Source organism: Pteronotus mesoamericanus, unplaced genomic scaffold, assembly GCF_021234165.1.
Source record: "Pteronotus mesoamericanus isolate MK-2021 breed Mesoamerican mustached bat unplaced genomic scaffold, CSHL_Meso_final scaffold_167, whole genome shotgun sequence".
NCBI classification, from domain to species: Eukaryota; Metazoa; Chordata; class Mammalia; order Chiroptera; family Mormoopidae; genus Pteronotus; species Pteronotus mesoamericanus.
In genome coordinates, this window is record NW_026555308.1 from 36,149,203 (window position 1) to 36,165,554 (window position 16,352).

Below are 16,352 nucleotides of genomic sequence, written 5' to 3' on the forward strand. Positions count from 1 at the left end.
AGAGACATACTATACATAAAGTGCACATTCTTAAGTGACCAACCCAATGAATTTTACAGGTATACACCTGTATGGTCACTGCCTAGATCAAGATGTAGATTATTTCCAGTATGTCAAAGAGTACCCTTATGCCCCTTCCCTAGTAGCACTTAGTTGTCTTTAACTTCATTCTAAACAAATTTTTTAGATTGTATTGTGACAGTTATCATACCAGCATGAATTTTTTAAAAAAACATCAAAAGTGGTGAATTTTGGTATACACATTTTACACTGAGATGGAAGAAAATATGCAACATTTTTGGCACATTAGGATTTATAATTTCAAGAAAGGTAAAAATGCAACTAAAATACAAAAAGAAAGGTTTGTGCAGTGTATGGAGAAGGTGCTGTGACTGATCAAATGTGTTAAAAGTTTGCGAAGTTTCAAGCTGGAGATTTCTCACTGGATGATGCTCCACAGTTGGGTAGACCAGTTGAAGTTGATAGTGATCAAATAAAGATATTAATTGAGAACAGTCAATGTTCTACCACATGGGAGAGGGCTGACATACTCAAAATACCCAAATCAATAAAGTTATTGCTGAAAATGAAAAATGTGTCTTTTATTTTATGGCAAAAAAACCTAAACCAGCTTTTTGGCCAATCCAGTATTTTTTCTTCTTGCCTATTGCACCCCTGAATTTTTTGTAATGCGCTTTTAAAATTTTCAGAACATATGAGAGTTTCTGCTTTCTTAATCATTAGTTTCTAATTTTGCTGCATTATTTTTGGAGAACAATAGTATAGCATGAATTCTTAGGAACTTACGAAACCCTGCTTTGTGGCCTAGTATATAAGGAATTTTTCAAATATAGTGTTGCTTGGTTCCCAGACCCATGCATTCTAACTGTGGAGAAAACTGCACCATGGATTGGCTGCTTATTTAAAACATATGTCCTATTCTGTAGGATAGCACCCTAACCTTGACGGTACTCTGTTTGAGCCAGTGCCAAAATTGTGTCTTCAGTAGGCTATTGCACTCTTCTAGTGATTCACTTGACTCTTAGAAATTGGACCCAGTGAATTACAGTTGTGTAAACTCATTGTCATATATTCTTTGCTGTAAAGTTTGTCTCTGCCTTTCTGCTCAGTGGTCAGAATCCCACTCATTTCCCCATAAGCGCTCCTTTTATAATATAACAGACCTCATGGGTTTGAGCATGTGATTGGTGCTGCAACCATTATAGGTCTAACTATAGGTCATAAACGGTCTAACCCTAGGCTTAGACCTTAGCAACATCTTCCTACAACTATAGAAAATAAGTCATTTGATTTGTTGTGATCTGGGGGACTGTTGAAGTTACATGACCATCCCAGATCACACAATCATTTACTCACAATGACAGGACCATTGCCCAGGGTGATTGAGCCTTTACAACTATGCACAGAATACCTGGATAAGCATCTTGATAGGCTGATAGAGAAGTAACAGGATCAGCTCATAGTCAGACTTCATTTAATCAGCCTACTGGATTATCTGGCAATCTCCAATCACTCTGAAAACATCCAAACTGTTGCCCCTGATGACTACTACGTCACTCTCTAGAACTGTGGTTTGCAAAATATCCCTACCCCCTCTTCAGACAAGAAACATCAGAATATCTTAATAGCTTGTGAGAAATGCAAGATCAGGTCAGGTCAGCTTAAATTTTGTAACCTGTGTTTTAACGAGCCTTCCAGAAGACTGACATACTCTGAAGTTTGCAAAGCTTCACCCTCACCAGCTGAGTTGTTGTAGCCAAACCAAGAGATTGCTGGATTTGTGTCCACACCTGCTTATACCAGGCACTTGTCACTCTATTTACATGTTTTAATTATTATATTTACCAATGAAATATGAGGGTAAAGTGAAAAGAATTGTTATTTTTATGAAAACTAAATTGAATCTTTTAGAAAGACTTGATGAAGGCAAGTTACTAAAAAAAGTATTCTCTAAAGAGAGAAAAAAATAGGAAAGATCTAGCATTTTGCACTAAGTCTGTTTCATAAGAGTCTTTAAATATTCATTCCACTTTAAACCAAATTTAAAGATCATAGAAAATGAATATGGTTTAGGCAAAAAACATGAAACAGAACACCAAGCAATGATTCTATATATTCAAAGAAAAGGCCTTGGACCTACATCAAAACATTTGCAGATGAATATGCATATTTTAAATTAAAATGGATATTTGAAGTATGTGTGTATTTTCAAAATAATTTCCAATTTAATTGACTTTTTTAATTAATTGACCAATTCCTAACCTCAACTACCAGGAAGAGAGACCTCTGTTGGGATATGATTTAAATCCTGATAAGAGATTACAACTGAGAATGGGGGGTGAGACACAACAACTTTCTTCTAACTGCTATTTCCTTCATTCGTGGCTCATGAAGAAAGAGATTTTGGTATTCCCTCTTTGCTTCTATTCTTCTCTCTCTGAAGCAAGAGAAAACCATGGTTAAACAACTACCTTGTTGAGACATGTCCTCCAGTCATCAAGCCCAATGGCTTGGTCAGAAAATTCTTTGTCCCAACAAAGTTTACAGAAGCACAAAGGAGAGAGGAGTCAGAAAGAAGTAGTAGTGGCAGCAGGAACCCCATTACCACCATACCATCAGAAAGCAGCCATTTGTCTCAGAGAGTAGCCATGGTTACCCCAATCCCAAGGCCTCTCTTGAAAGAACCTTCCCTCACCTCCTTCTCAGAAATCTGGCTCCCACGTTGGCCTATGCCCTGAGTTCATTGGACCCAGAGTGGAAACCTGATTCCCCACAAATATGGATTTGGACTATAGAGACTCAAAATCTTCAGTAAAATCATGAATTGGAAACATGGACAACCTGGGCTGGAAAAGTGGCTGTATTCCCCCATGTGCCAGGAGAAGCAGAAAGAGCCAGCCTGGAAGAGAGAAAATGGAACATTTGCACAGAGAGAAGCAGAAACATGAGATCGTGTAAATGTAAACAGAGTAACTTTGGTTCATAACTTTCCAGTTCATAGTTTGACTTCTGAAGAAGCCAAGTTATATTTCCCGTCCTTAGGGACCGTAAACTAACCCTGTATCTTTCTATTAAATTGCCTCTCCCCACCCCCGCACCACCCCCACCCCCACCAGTTATTTCCAACAGGCTCCTATTAGTTGCCTGACACTGTTCCTGGAATAAAAAACACTTAGTGCTTAGCATCTTCATGAGCATATTGAAAAGAAACATTACAGTTATATAGTAATGAGTATATGGTTTAAAATCTGAACTTTAAGCAAGTGCAGATAGAGGTAGGGAACTGATTAGTAAAGAAGGTTCCTGGCATAGACAGGCATGACATCCCAGCATGGAACAGGAACAAGCCAGTATTAAAAAAAAGAAAAAAAAGAAAGAAAAAGGAAAAAAAAAAAAGGAAGAAAGAAAGAAAAGGAAAGACAGAAGAAATAAGCAGAATTAGGACAACATATTAGAGAAGAGACATTTAAACTAGAGTGGAACAGAGGCTATTCTCTTAACCATTGTTAGCCAAGGGCATATTTAAAGCAATTTTTATTTATCAATAAAAAAAAATCAGGAATTGGAAATTAATGTTAGGAACATTGTATACCATTTGTTTATTATATATAATTATGGTTAAGTTAGTTCTTATGCCATACTATGGATTTAGTTGTTTCTCAGAAATCCTGTTTGTATTTTACTGAAATCTGGAGTTAAATAACCCCACCCCCGACTCCCTTTCCCCAGGGCACTGGGAGTGTGGACATAGTCACTGACCTCACCTGCCTAACCTGGTCAAGACTTGGGTGCCCAGAGTGTCCTGGATCAGATGAGCAGCCCCACTTACTGAATATTCTTTTAACAAGGCTTATCTTGATCTGGGAATAACACAGAAACCATCTAAATGTAGCAAAGGTTTCCTCCTGCTTGCTGTCCTTGTGTTTCCTCCTCCTAACCTTGTTAAGAAAACAGATGGAGAAGTTAGGCTTCAGAGGATCCAAAGGAAGAGGGTAAACTACAATTCAGAGAAACACTAGACTGATATTACTCTGGGCATCTCTGTATATGAGCCGGCGAGGGCTTAGGGATGAGGCAAGAAGGCTGCTGGGGAAACCAGAAGGCTTAGACCCGGACAAATGGATGTGTGGCCTGGGGCCGGGGAGGAGGACACCAGGAAGTGGAGGTTCTCTTCCTCTTGCCCCCCACCACCCAAGTCTTTGCCTTTAGGAGAGGAAAGAAGTGAAGGTGTGATTCTGGTGAAAGGGATGGGAAGAGCTGAGCTGAGGCAGAATGTGATGGGAGGGCAATATTGAAGACGGAATATAAAGAAACACAAATGATAAAAAATAAAATAAAATGCAAGAGGGAAGGGATTCACTTAGCTGCATGAGGCAGTATGTGTGTATTAAGACAGAAAAGGTCGTGCATGTGCATACCCTTTGGCCAAGAAACAGACTTTCATTGTAATGGTTTCAATATAAGCAAAGCAAATGCATTTCACCTCCTTATTTACTTGTTATGAAATCATTAAACAAAGATTTAAGGAATCAAAAGTGCAGAACCTGAGGCTGGACTAACATGGTTTCCAAAACTGGCTTTGCCACAATAAGCTTTGTGACCTTAGTTAAATTAACCTCTCTAAATGTCCCTTGATTAAAAGTGGTAATGGTAATTACCACATAAAAGGGCTGTCTTGCAAAAGAAGCAATACAACTTGTATAAAGCAGTTGATAATGTCTAGTACACAGTGGCAGCTCTATCCACGGGTGGATCTTATGTATTGTGCATTGAGAGCTGATTTGTGCCAGCTCCTTTCTACATGTCTACTAGTTTGATGCTATTAAAGCTATTATTTCTTATGGATGTTGACACCAATTTATACTGTATTCTTGTGTTTTGTTTCACTATCATTCTTATCCATCCTAGGGTTGACATGGACACTAAGAACATATTTTATATAAATCAATCATGTAAAACCTGTAATCCAAATTGAAAGTAGTTACATTTCCTGTTTTAAGAACAACTTGATTATGTTATATAAATATAAATTTTTAGTAGGTGAGCATTATACATAGGAACATACATATATGTGCTGTATAATGTAATTATTTTAAAATAACTTTACCAAGATATGAAAGAAAATAAGCTTCATTATTTTATAATCACCTTTCTCTTTCCCCTTCTTCCTCTAAAAAAATAGCAATACCCAGCTAAATTATTCACATTCCAAAGATATTTGGTTATTTCTTAAAATTATCTCCCTCTCAAATCTAAAATATTTCCATGCTATCGGCAATAACAAAGGAGGAACTGAAGAGAATCTTTTGCAGCCTGGAGCATTGGTTCCTTAGGCTATAACAGCTTTGAGGGTGAAGAGGAACACACTTCTATTTGGCATGTGAGTTAAATCTGGCATAACCCTTCATGGTTGCCCCTTGTACGTATCCTTTGGTTTGCCTCTCTTACTCAAACTTAATTCTCCATGCCATGTTCCCCAAATACTTTCAGTTCACCGTCCTCTTTGCAGCTCTGGCCACATTTTGTGGCTGGACCTCTCATTGTGATCACGGTTCCTCAGAAAGAACTTCCTGGTTTGATTTCTGTCCTCTAAGCTAGTCTGCTTGCTATACATGTTTTATTTTTATAAGTATGTATAAAGTATCACTATGTATGGGCTGAGGGAAAACACAGTATTTAGTATATAGTATATAGCACAGTACCATATATAGACAAAATTACCATTAACTAGACCAGAGTTATATAAAAATAATATATTTTTTTATTCCTGTATAGTAAGAAAGCTCATGTAAGATTACTATCTGGACCCTTGCCTTTTCATTATCATCTTCACCTTTGACTTGCTATTTTGTCCTTTTTCTTTTTTCCCCCCTTGTCTTATTTCTGAAGTGAAGTTTCAAACTAGAAATATACATATGTATGGTAAAGTCTAACTCACAATCTGTATCCTCACCCTATTTTAAAAGCCACTTAAAAACTTATTTTGGTTTAACATTAGGAGACCTCAGTTAATTCACCCACTCTCAAGATTAACTACTTCATCACATGTAACCTTCAGGAATGGGTTAATTCTCATCACAAATAATATAGCCTCAAAATAAAAGTTTAACCTATTCTCCATCTGAATTAAGTAAATACATAAAATATGAAATATGAACACTCACTATTGTATATAACATTTGTCAAATTACTGGTGGATATTCTTCTTCCTATTTAGTCAGCACCATGGTGAAAAATTTATATGTGGACAAATAGCTAATGCGCCATCTGGGCATGACCAACAAACAATTTTTTAATCTCTTCAGGAAGGACAGTGTGCAGTTGTCTAATCATATTTATATTCTGAAGGTGATTATCTGACATACAGTACATAACCCTTCTGTGCTTTTTTTAAAATGAGGATAATGAGGATAGATTTTGCACCATGGAAGTCACAGAAATTATCAGTGTAAAGCTAAAGGTAACAAAAGTATGAGTCATTAATTACCAGAGTTTTTTTTAACTTATGTGTGTCATATTCTAAAATGAATCAAAGAAGGGCGATTATCATATAAACTTCTGAGCATATGTTATCACAACATCTGATGACCTAAATTCTCAGAACAAATGGCCCATCATCATTTTGCCAGGACCGTTGGAGACAAGTCCAAAAGCTCACATATAATCAGCATAAATATTAAAACGCCCAATAACATAGAATTTTATTTATCTGTTTTTAATCACAAGCCTTCTGCCAATGCAAATGATTATTATAGTATATTTTATACATGTTCCCTAAAATATCAAACTGAGGCAGTGACAAATGTTTAGATTTCAGGCTGTGAGGTCAACAGCCCTTGGTATGCAGTGGTGAGATAGCTAAATCTCCATCTGTGTTCACAGGGGCTAATCTCTGGGGTACTAGGCAGAAGAGTAGTTCTTGCAGGTGGGATGATAAAGTGAAAGAATGACACATTTCAAATTTTAAAATTTTTTTCCTTAAAGCACAATACAAAACTCAAAACTTAAAACCTTTCCCGTGATTAATGGAGCCTGATGTCACTGAAACACACACCTAGAGATTCTCAGGCTGTCTTATTACAGGGGTAGGCAAAAGTAGTTTTACAGTTGTTGAAGTAGAAAATAATACAAGAAATAATAAACAATAATACAACTGTATACCTACTTTTGTCCACTGCTGTATAATGTTAGTTGAAATCACAACCTCACTACATCTTTTATGTAAATTAGGATAACGACCAGGAAAAACTGGCACTTAGAGGAGCAACTATCAGAACACAATTAGATCTTGGAGACATCAGAACCCCTAACATCTTCTGAAATACTTGGCCGCTGCTTGCCTTTGCTGGGAAAGCCCAGCTGCTTTGCAGAAGGAAACTAGCAAACCATGCCCTACGTCTCAACTGTGGCTTGGCTGATAACCAGAATTCAAACTCAAATAGAGTAAAGTACAGAGCCAGAGTAGGGAACATTACAGAGAAGTTACATAATAAGGAATTGCAGGAATTTACTAATTCATGGCATAAAAAGTGGAGAATATTAATGGAAATGGATTTTAAAGGTGCTCAGTTGAAGAGGAAATATTTTAAGATAGCTTATCCTTTGATGCAGGCGTTGCTGTGCTTTGGGCTGACTCAGGATATTAACTGTGATCCTAAAAGTGTGTTGGTTGGACCGGCAAACACACGCCTGCACTGAATGACTGTTAAATGGTATCAAAGGGCAGCAAATTCCTTTGTATGAGGTTGGGGAAGGGATTCAAAGACTTCAAAGAACATTCACATTGGACTCAATATTCTAAGTGTCCATCCTCCACCGGCCCCACCGCCACACATATCCCTTCTCTCTGTCATTGCACCCTGAAGACGTCACTCTTGCCATAAATTGATTGGTGAGAAGAGCACCACCACCACTAAAATATGCTTTACTAGCTGTCCTTAGTAAGCTGGAAAGGCTGTAGGAAAAGCTGAATAAAAATGGGCTCCTTGAGGTTAGTGGTACTGGCAGGATCCCCAAAAACAGTTCCCTAAAGAATAAGGCTTCACTAATTTTAATAAGCTTCAGGGTAGGTTTGCTAATCAGACCTAGAGTAGGGTATAATATGCAAAGATTTCTGGTTGTAGTTGATTCATGGAGTCCACAAGAATAAAACTGATAAGCCACATACTAAGGTCCTACTTGAATTATATAGTCACAGACTCCAAGGAGGTGAAGGTTAGGAGAAACCTGACCTGAATGTCCACACTAGAGAATCGCAGTCTTCATCCATTTCCAGATCTGAGTCAGTTCCCAGCCCTAGAATGTTTGGAATAAGATGTTGGGTATTTTTGAGACAGGTGATCATCTGTCTCAAAATCCTAAAGTGTGATCCTAAAAGTGTGTTGGTTGGACCAGCAAATACACGCCTGCACTGAATGACTGTTAAATGGTATCAAAGGGCAGCAAATTCCTTTGTATGAGGTTGGGGAAGGGATTCAAAGACTTCAAAGAACATTCACATTGGACTTTCCATGATCATCCTGCTAGTCCATACACCTGGAGAAACAATTCTGATTTTGAGGACTGGTGAATCATAGTGATTCACCAATCAGATAGGGACCGAGTAATAAATGGATTTTAATCTAACTCTTCATCACCCTAACCCCAGTTGGGCCCAAGATCCGTTCTGTAGTTATTTTTTCAGCCTCTTACTAGCTGGTGGGTATAGCAACAACAATCGACAACATGTCCAGGTTGGCTCCTGACCCTGGGAGTAAGAAAAGTTATGCTAAGAAGCTCAAAATACTAAATCAAAGCAATACTGAGGAATACAGGAAAATCAAGGATGATTCCTAGATTTCTAGAAATAGATATGACAATAAAATGAGACTATTAATGCTCAGAGACAGACTGGCATTCTTTTATGGTTTTTATATAGCAGTATAATCCAGCATAAAATATAGTCTTTAGGATCATACAGGGTGACCTTTTCAAAGGATAATCTAATGAGGCTCTTCCTAATTATGCCGCATTATCTGCCTCATTCAGCAAGAGTGCAGCTGATTTTTTTTTTTCCAAGTGCCAATTGTAAGCTAAAAGACATTGTTTAATTATTAGCTCTCACTACCTAATTATATAATATGGTATATAGGACATCCTGTTTTGTAAGCCTTGCCAGTTAAGCTCAATGCAAATGAACTAATATCATCTACAATTGCTTTCTGCCCGGACCACCCATCTGGAACTGTTCATTTGCATTTGTCAATGTAATTTAGTTTCCAACTGCAATATCCCTATAAAAAAAATCATATCTGATTAGGGGCACTCTAGTAAATACAGTTGTTTGAAAATGTATTTTCAAAGTGCTCTATAATCCTAGTATTTTCACATGGTGAAAAGAAGGTTGCTATATACAACATAAAAGGAAAGGGCTGGGTTCGGAATGGTGTGCCACATCCAGACAATATCCTTCTTATTCTCCATTCACCCATCCATTTAGCAAACTTTAGCCAGTATTTATTTACAACCTATTATGTGCCTAATAATGGAGCAAAGAGAGATAGTTTTCTGTCTTATACTGTGATTTTTAAAGGAGAAAATTATTATAAAAATAAGGATGCTTGACTTCTTGGTACTTCTAACACCTAGCACAGTGCCTAGAAAGTAGAAGTACTTGTTTACGGAATGCCACCTTACAGTTATCCAATAAATTATTGCTCTCTGCTCTCTACTGCTAGGCTGCTTGTTTCTTTTGTATCACCAAGATGTCTTTGAATACCTGAGTAACTTGGCTTCGGTTAGAAAAACCTTCTTAACCTCAGGGAAAATCAGTCTAATCATTTTTATCTCTCTCCCTCTCTTTCTGTCCCTTCTCCCTTCTAGTCATTACTCCCTACCAATATATTTTCACCTTCTACTATACTGACTCATATCCTATTTCATCCTATAGCCATCACAACAGGTGCTAGTCAGACATCAACAGACACATCATTTTAGTTCTGATTACCACGGTCTTTTATCTGGGTTACTGTAACAGTCTTTCGATTGGTCTCCTTGTTTAAATATTTTCACCTCTCTAATGCAGTCTTTATATGGCTACTAGAATGCTCTTTTTACACCACTCTAATTCAGTTCTCTCATACTTAACACTTTTTAATGGTTCTGCATTGCCCTGGGAAGAAGTCCAAATCTATTAATATGACTTTCCAGGAGATTTGTGACCCATTCACTAACCATTTTTAAATATTATCTTCCTTTTGTTATCCTGGTGCCTTTAGCAAAGTTTTGCTTAAATATATCAGCTCTGCTACTGTAAATCCCAGATGAAAAAAGAACCAATTGCTTGTGGTAGGGCAGACATGCTAGAAAGGGAACAGCACCCCCTAGTGGCCAGTATGATGTTGGTGGCGTGGAAGAGTGAGAGTTGAAGGGGAGAGAAGACATCTGAAAGCCTACAATATCTTTTAAATTACATTTTATTGATTATGCTATTGCAGTTGTCCCAATTTTCCCCTTTCTGCCCCCCTCCACCCAGCAATGCCCACTCCCTCAGGCAGTCCCCACACCATTGTTCATGTCGTGCATATAAATTCTTTGGATACTCCATTTCCTATAATGTATTTTACATCCTCATGGCTATTCTGTAACTACCTATTTGTACTCCTTAACCCCATAACCTCTTCATCCATTCCACCACACCCCTCTCACATCTGGCAACCATCAAAACACTTTATATCCACGATTCTGTCTCTGTTTTTCATGTCTGCTTAGTTTGTTTTTTAGATTCAGTTGTTGACATGTATTTATTGCCATTTTATTGTTCATAATTTTGATCTTTTTCTTAAATAAGAAAATATTTCATATATTTCTTATTTAATATTTCATATATTATGAATATTTCATATATTTCTCCCCTCTATTTCATATAATAATTTCATATATTTCATATATCATGAATATTTCATATAGTATTTCTCCCCCTCTAATATTTCATATAATAATGGTTTGATGATGATGAACTCCTTTAGTTTCTTCCCTTGTCTGGGAAGCTCTTTACCTGTCCTTCAATTCTAAATGCTATCTTTGCTGGGTAGAGCAATCTTGGCTGTAGGTCCCTGCTTTTCATGGCTTCGAATATTTCTTGTCAACCCCTTCTAGCCTGCAAAGTTTCTTTTGGGAAATCCACTGACAATCTAATGGGGATGCCCCTGTATATAACTAACTGCTTTTCTCTTGCTGTTTTTAAGATTCTCCCTTTATCTTTAACCTTTGGCACTTTAATTATGATGTGTCTTGGAGTGGTCATTTTTGCATCTACCTTGTTTGGAACTCTCTGTGCTTTCTGGACTTGCATATCTATTTCCTTCACCAAATTAGGGAAGTTTTCTTTTATTATTTTTTAAAATAATTTCCAATTTCCTTTTCTTTTTCTTCTCCTCCAGGCACCCTTAAGATGCAAATATTGGCATGCTTGAAGTTGTCCCAGAGGCTGCTTATACTATCCTCCTCCTTTGGGGTTCTTTTCTTCTTCTTGTTCTGATTGGTGTTTTTTGCCTCATGTTCCAAATCATTGATTTGATTCTTGGCTTCATCCACTCCACTGTTGTTTCCCTGTAAATTGTTCTGTATTTCAATTAGTGTATCCTTTGTTCCCGGCTGGATCTTTTTTATGCTGTTGAGGTCCTAAGTTCCTTGAGCAGCTTTATAACCAGTGTTTTGAACTCTGAAGCTGATAGGTTATTGCTTGTCTCCATTTCATATTGTTCTTCTTCTGGAGTTTTAATCTGTTCTATCATTTGGGCCATGTTTCATTTCCTCATTTTGGCTGCCTCTCTATATGTTTCTATGTATTAGGTAGACCTGCTATGATTCCTGTCTTGGTGGCATGGCCTAATGTAGTAGGTATCCTGTAGGGTCCAGTGGTACAGTCTCCCCTATCACCCAAATGGGTACTTGAGGTACACCCTTTGTGTGTGCTGAATACACCCTCCTCTTGTAGTTGAGCCTTGATTGCTATTGTCAGGTGAATGGGAGGGATTTACCCAGCCCAGTCAGTTGCAAGGACTGGCTATAACCCCTGACCAGAAACCTCCATCCCTCGTGGATGATCAGTCGTGCCAGGGCAGGGTGGTGGTGATCCGATGTGATCTGTAGCTGTCCACTGGCTGTGCAGGCCCTGGGGTTTCCAGGGTGGTACAGAGCAAGGTCATTCCCTGACCTGTGATCTGCCCCAGCAGCACTCCACATGAGCTATAACGCAATCTGAGATGGCTGCTACTTGTGCTGGGCTTGGCAATTCCCAGGTAATGCCAAGCTATGAATCTAGGCTGACTGCTGCTAGTGATAGGCCTGGGACCACTTAGCAAGAACTATGGGGCTTGGGGCTTGGGGGCTTACAGAGGCCAGCTGTTGCTTATCTGATAGGATTTAGGAAGTTGTGATGCATACGCCAAGACCAGCCATCGATATCTTGTATGGGCCTGTAAGTTGGGTGGGATGGAGTCTCAGGGGATCCCCAGGGTGGGGCAGTGTTACCAAGGTTGATGGAGTCTCAGATATGACACCTGCCTGCTGACTCTGTGGCTCTGAGTGGGGAGGGTTCAGAAAAGGTACAATGGCCTCTGCCCCCCTTTCTGTCTGGGGAATGCTATCCCCCAGCTCCTGCCTTGATGCACCATACTTCATTTCCTCTCTATATGCCACTGGTGCCTTTCAGGCTACTACCCTGGTGCTGGAGCTCACAGTGAGAGGGTCTGAGTAATCACTTGGAGTGAGTGAATCCACTTCGTGTGTGGATTCTTTAAGGAGAACTGCTTGGGACTCCAGAAGTTTCTTCTGTCCACTCAATCCCCACTGGTTTTTGCCACCAAAAATCATGGGGATTTAATCTTCCTGGCACTGGAACCCTAGGCTGGGGTCCTGGTGTAGGGCTGGGACTCCACACTCCCAAGGTATCCCTCCTGAATTTTAATCCACCACATGAGGATATAGGACCAGCACACTCCGTATCTCTCCACTCTCTGAGTCTGGATGGATGTGGTTTCTTTAATTTCATAGTTGTCATACCTTTATTCAATTTAATTTCCAATAGTTTTGAATGATGGTTGTTTTATATGTTAGCTGTAATTCTGATGTGGTTGTTCAATGAGGTCAGCTGTTTATCTATGCTGCCATCTTACCAAAAGTCTCTAAAAGTACAAGGTCTTTACACACCCACCTGTCCATTTACAAGTGAAGCTTCTTCATCCACTGCTCCCTGCATTTTGGAGAATGCTAACTGATGTTAAGGAAGGTGGTGTTTTTGTTATTGTCATCAACCTCGTTTTTGTAAAACACAAAAACATTTTTGCAAATAAGGGTTTAAAATATTGCCTGATAATCTTATATTCATAACCTGACATCTTAACTCTAAAATGTTGAAAATTTTCTTTGGAGAGGGGAACAACATGGTCAGACTATAGCACTTTCTGATGAACTGACAATACAGTGGAGTGGATTTATGGCTCCTGTAGATTTTGTTTTCCATTTCAGCCATCAGTGAGAGACTTCTGAAGACTAGTGGATTCTGACAATCTGTTCTTTCCTTGAGACATAAATGTGGTTTGCATCATTGGCTAACATCAGGGGTTTTTTTGTGGTTTTGTTTTTTATTCACTATCAAGCAGGCAGTCACTCTCAACAAGATTCTGAGAGGTCACATCAATTTTTAAATTTAAAATTTATTCCCTACAGTGGAAATATTATATGCTGTAGCAGTACTCACAGATTTGGGTATTCACAAGACTCTGATATGTGTCTTTTGTCTTTATATCTGTGTCTATAGATAAATCAAGAAACTGTTAAGAATAACGAATATGCCCATTTGACTTTCTCTTAAATATCAGAGATGTCAGACAAGTCTTTACTATGGAGCAATTGTGGGAGTGGGCAAAAATACAGGTATTCCTCATTTTCTGATTTCTCACCATCTGAAGACTGCATACCATTTTACTCCAAATTCACTTTCAATCAAAACCTCCTATAATGAATTTGCTAGCTATAATATGTAGATTAGCTTACCTATCTGGAGGAGAGTATGCAAAGTGAATTGCAAACCTAGTTCAGATCTTTTTCAAGTAAGATAGGTCTTTGCTGTCCTTGTTTGTATCGATTGTACATTACAGATGTCATCTTCACATTATTAAGTGCTATGACATATTTGTATCATCCCTCCCATCCAAATTCATATGTTGAAATCCTAACCTCCAAAAGTGATTGTATTGGGAGGCGGGGCCTCTGCTAAGTGATTAGGTCATGAGGGTGGAGCCCTCATGAATAGGATTGATGCTCTCCTGAAAGAGAACTCACAGAACTCCCTAACCCCTTCCATCATGCAAAGGCGTAGCAGGAAGACACTGGCTATGAATCAGAAAAAGGGCCTTCACCAGGAGACAATAGCGCTGGTGCCTTGATCTTGGACTTCCCAGCCCCCAAAGCTGCAAGAAATAAATTTCTGTTGTTTATAAGCTACCCAGTCTGTGGTATTTTGTTATAGCAGCCTAAATGACGCAAGACATTAAGTCAAAATATCTTCTAAAAAATTGATCCTGCCAAGTTTTCAACAACTGATGTTTTGGGGAAGTGATCATCTCAAAGAAAACAATTACAGATGTTGCGATGGTTGGAGTTATATATACATATGGCTATAGCTACACAGGGAAAATGTTGAAAAACAAAGAGAAACTTGTTCAACTTCGTGCTCACTGTTGCTCAAAAAAAGAGAAAAAGGAAGAACAATTCTGAATACTCAGTGCCAAATGTTTAAAAGATATTTTAGATCATTCATAGGAAATTACTGGTGTAAATGATTGTGATTATGACATGAGTATAACGTTCAAAAGTCAAAAATGTATTTCCATGTACAATTTTATTATTGGGAACCATATAACTGCATGATAGAGAAATACTATCCATTTTGAGGAGCTGTTTTATTGGCTGCTTTGGTTTTTGTCCTGTTGCTTCAGGTGAGGCTTCTTAGTTACTGATTGTGTCTTAACTGCCAAGTTGAGAAGACTGTCCTACCTATTCCTTGAATTTAGACTGGACTTGCCTCTGCCATGTAGTAAGTCACTTAACTCTTTTACTAGCTCATGCTCTCTCAAATTTTACCCATCACCAAACCTCAACCAAGACCACAGTCTGCCTTCCCTCCCCCAACCAAACCTTACTTGGGCAATTGAAAAGTACTGTTGATACTGTACAGTATCCTTGAGAGTTGCATACAAACATACAATTGATGAGCCCAATAATTGTTAAGTAACTGGATGATTAGTATTTTAAATGCTTATATCACACAGATACATTTAAGGATTGTTATAGAAGTTGAAGATGGTTGTTAGTGATATTTAGGGAAACTGGTTGAATTTTTTTTGTTTGGATATGGAATGCATAATTATTTTTCCCATTTAAAATACTAAAATATTAGACTACCTCTAAAAATACTAGGAACAGAAGCAAATTATATTGCCTAAATTGCTATTCAACATGTTTTTGGGAGTATCTCAGATACAGATAATGAGGAATGCAGGCTGTAGGTAAAGCTGTGACGATGTTGTCATTTCTGGTCCCCACCCCTTTGTGTCAGGTGTGTAATGTACTGCACTGTGGTTTTATTTATTATTTTTAAAAATCCCCACCCGAGGATATGTTTATTGACTTTAGAGAGAGAGGAAGGAAGAGAGAAACATCCATGCGGGAGGGAAACATTGCTTGGTTGCCTCAGGTAGGTGTCTAGACCAGGAACTGACCCTGAAGCCTAGTTATGTGCCCTGATCCGAATTGAACCGTCAGCCTTTGGTGCAACAGAAGGATGCTCCAACCAAATGATCCACCCAGCCTGGGGACACTGTGGTTTTAACCTAATTCATTCATTCATTCTTTGTATTGTCATTTTACGTATGAAGAAACAGGTTTAGAAGAGCAATGTTACCTTCCCAAAGTCAAGAGTTAGAAAGAAGAACCCGCCTTTTCTACTTTGAAATTAGTCTTCTTTTCCCTCACATAAGAAATAATGCTTCTCTTTTAGCCCAGCTCTCAGGAAAGTGCAATCTCCCCCAAATTTCACCTCCTTGGAGCTCCTTCCCCTGCGGAGGCCTTGGGCACCCCAGGCCTTTAGAAGTTCTGCGTCTAGCTGCTCAAGAACACCCCCTCCACCCCATCTCTCTACCCCACCTCCTCCTCATTGCCCCCCTCACTTCCGGGCCTGGCTTCTACCCACCTGCCTCTATTTCCTTCTCATAAAACTCTACCTACCCTCTTTGATCATCTTAAAGTGCCTGCGCCTCCTCGTGGTCATTTATTTAAAAAAAAGATAT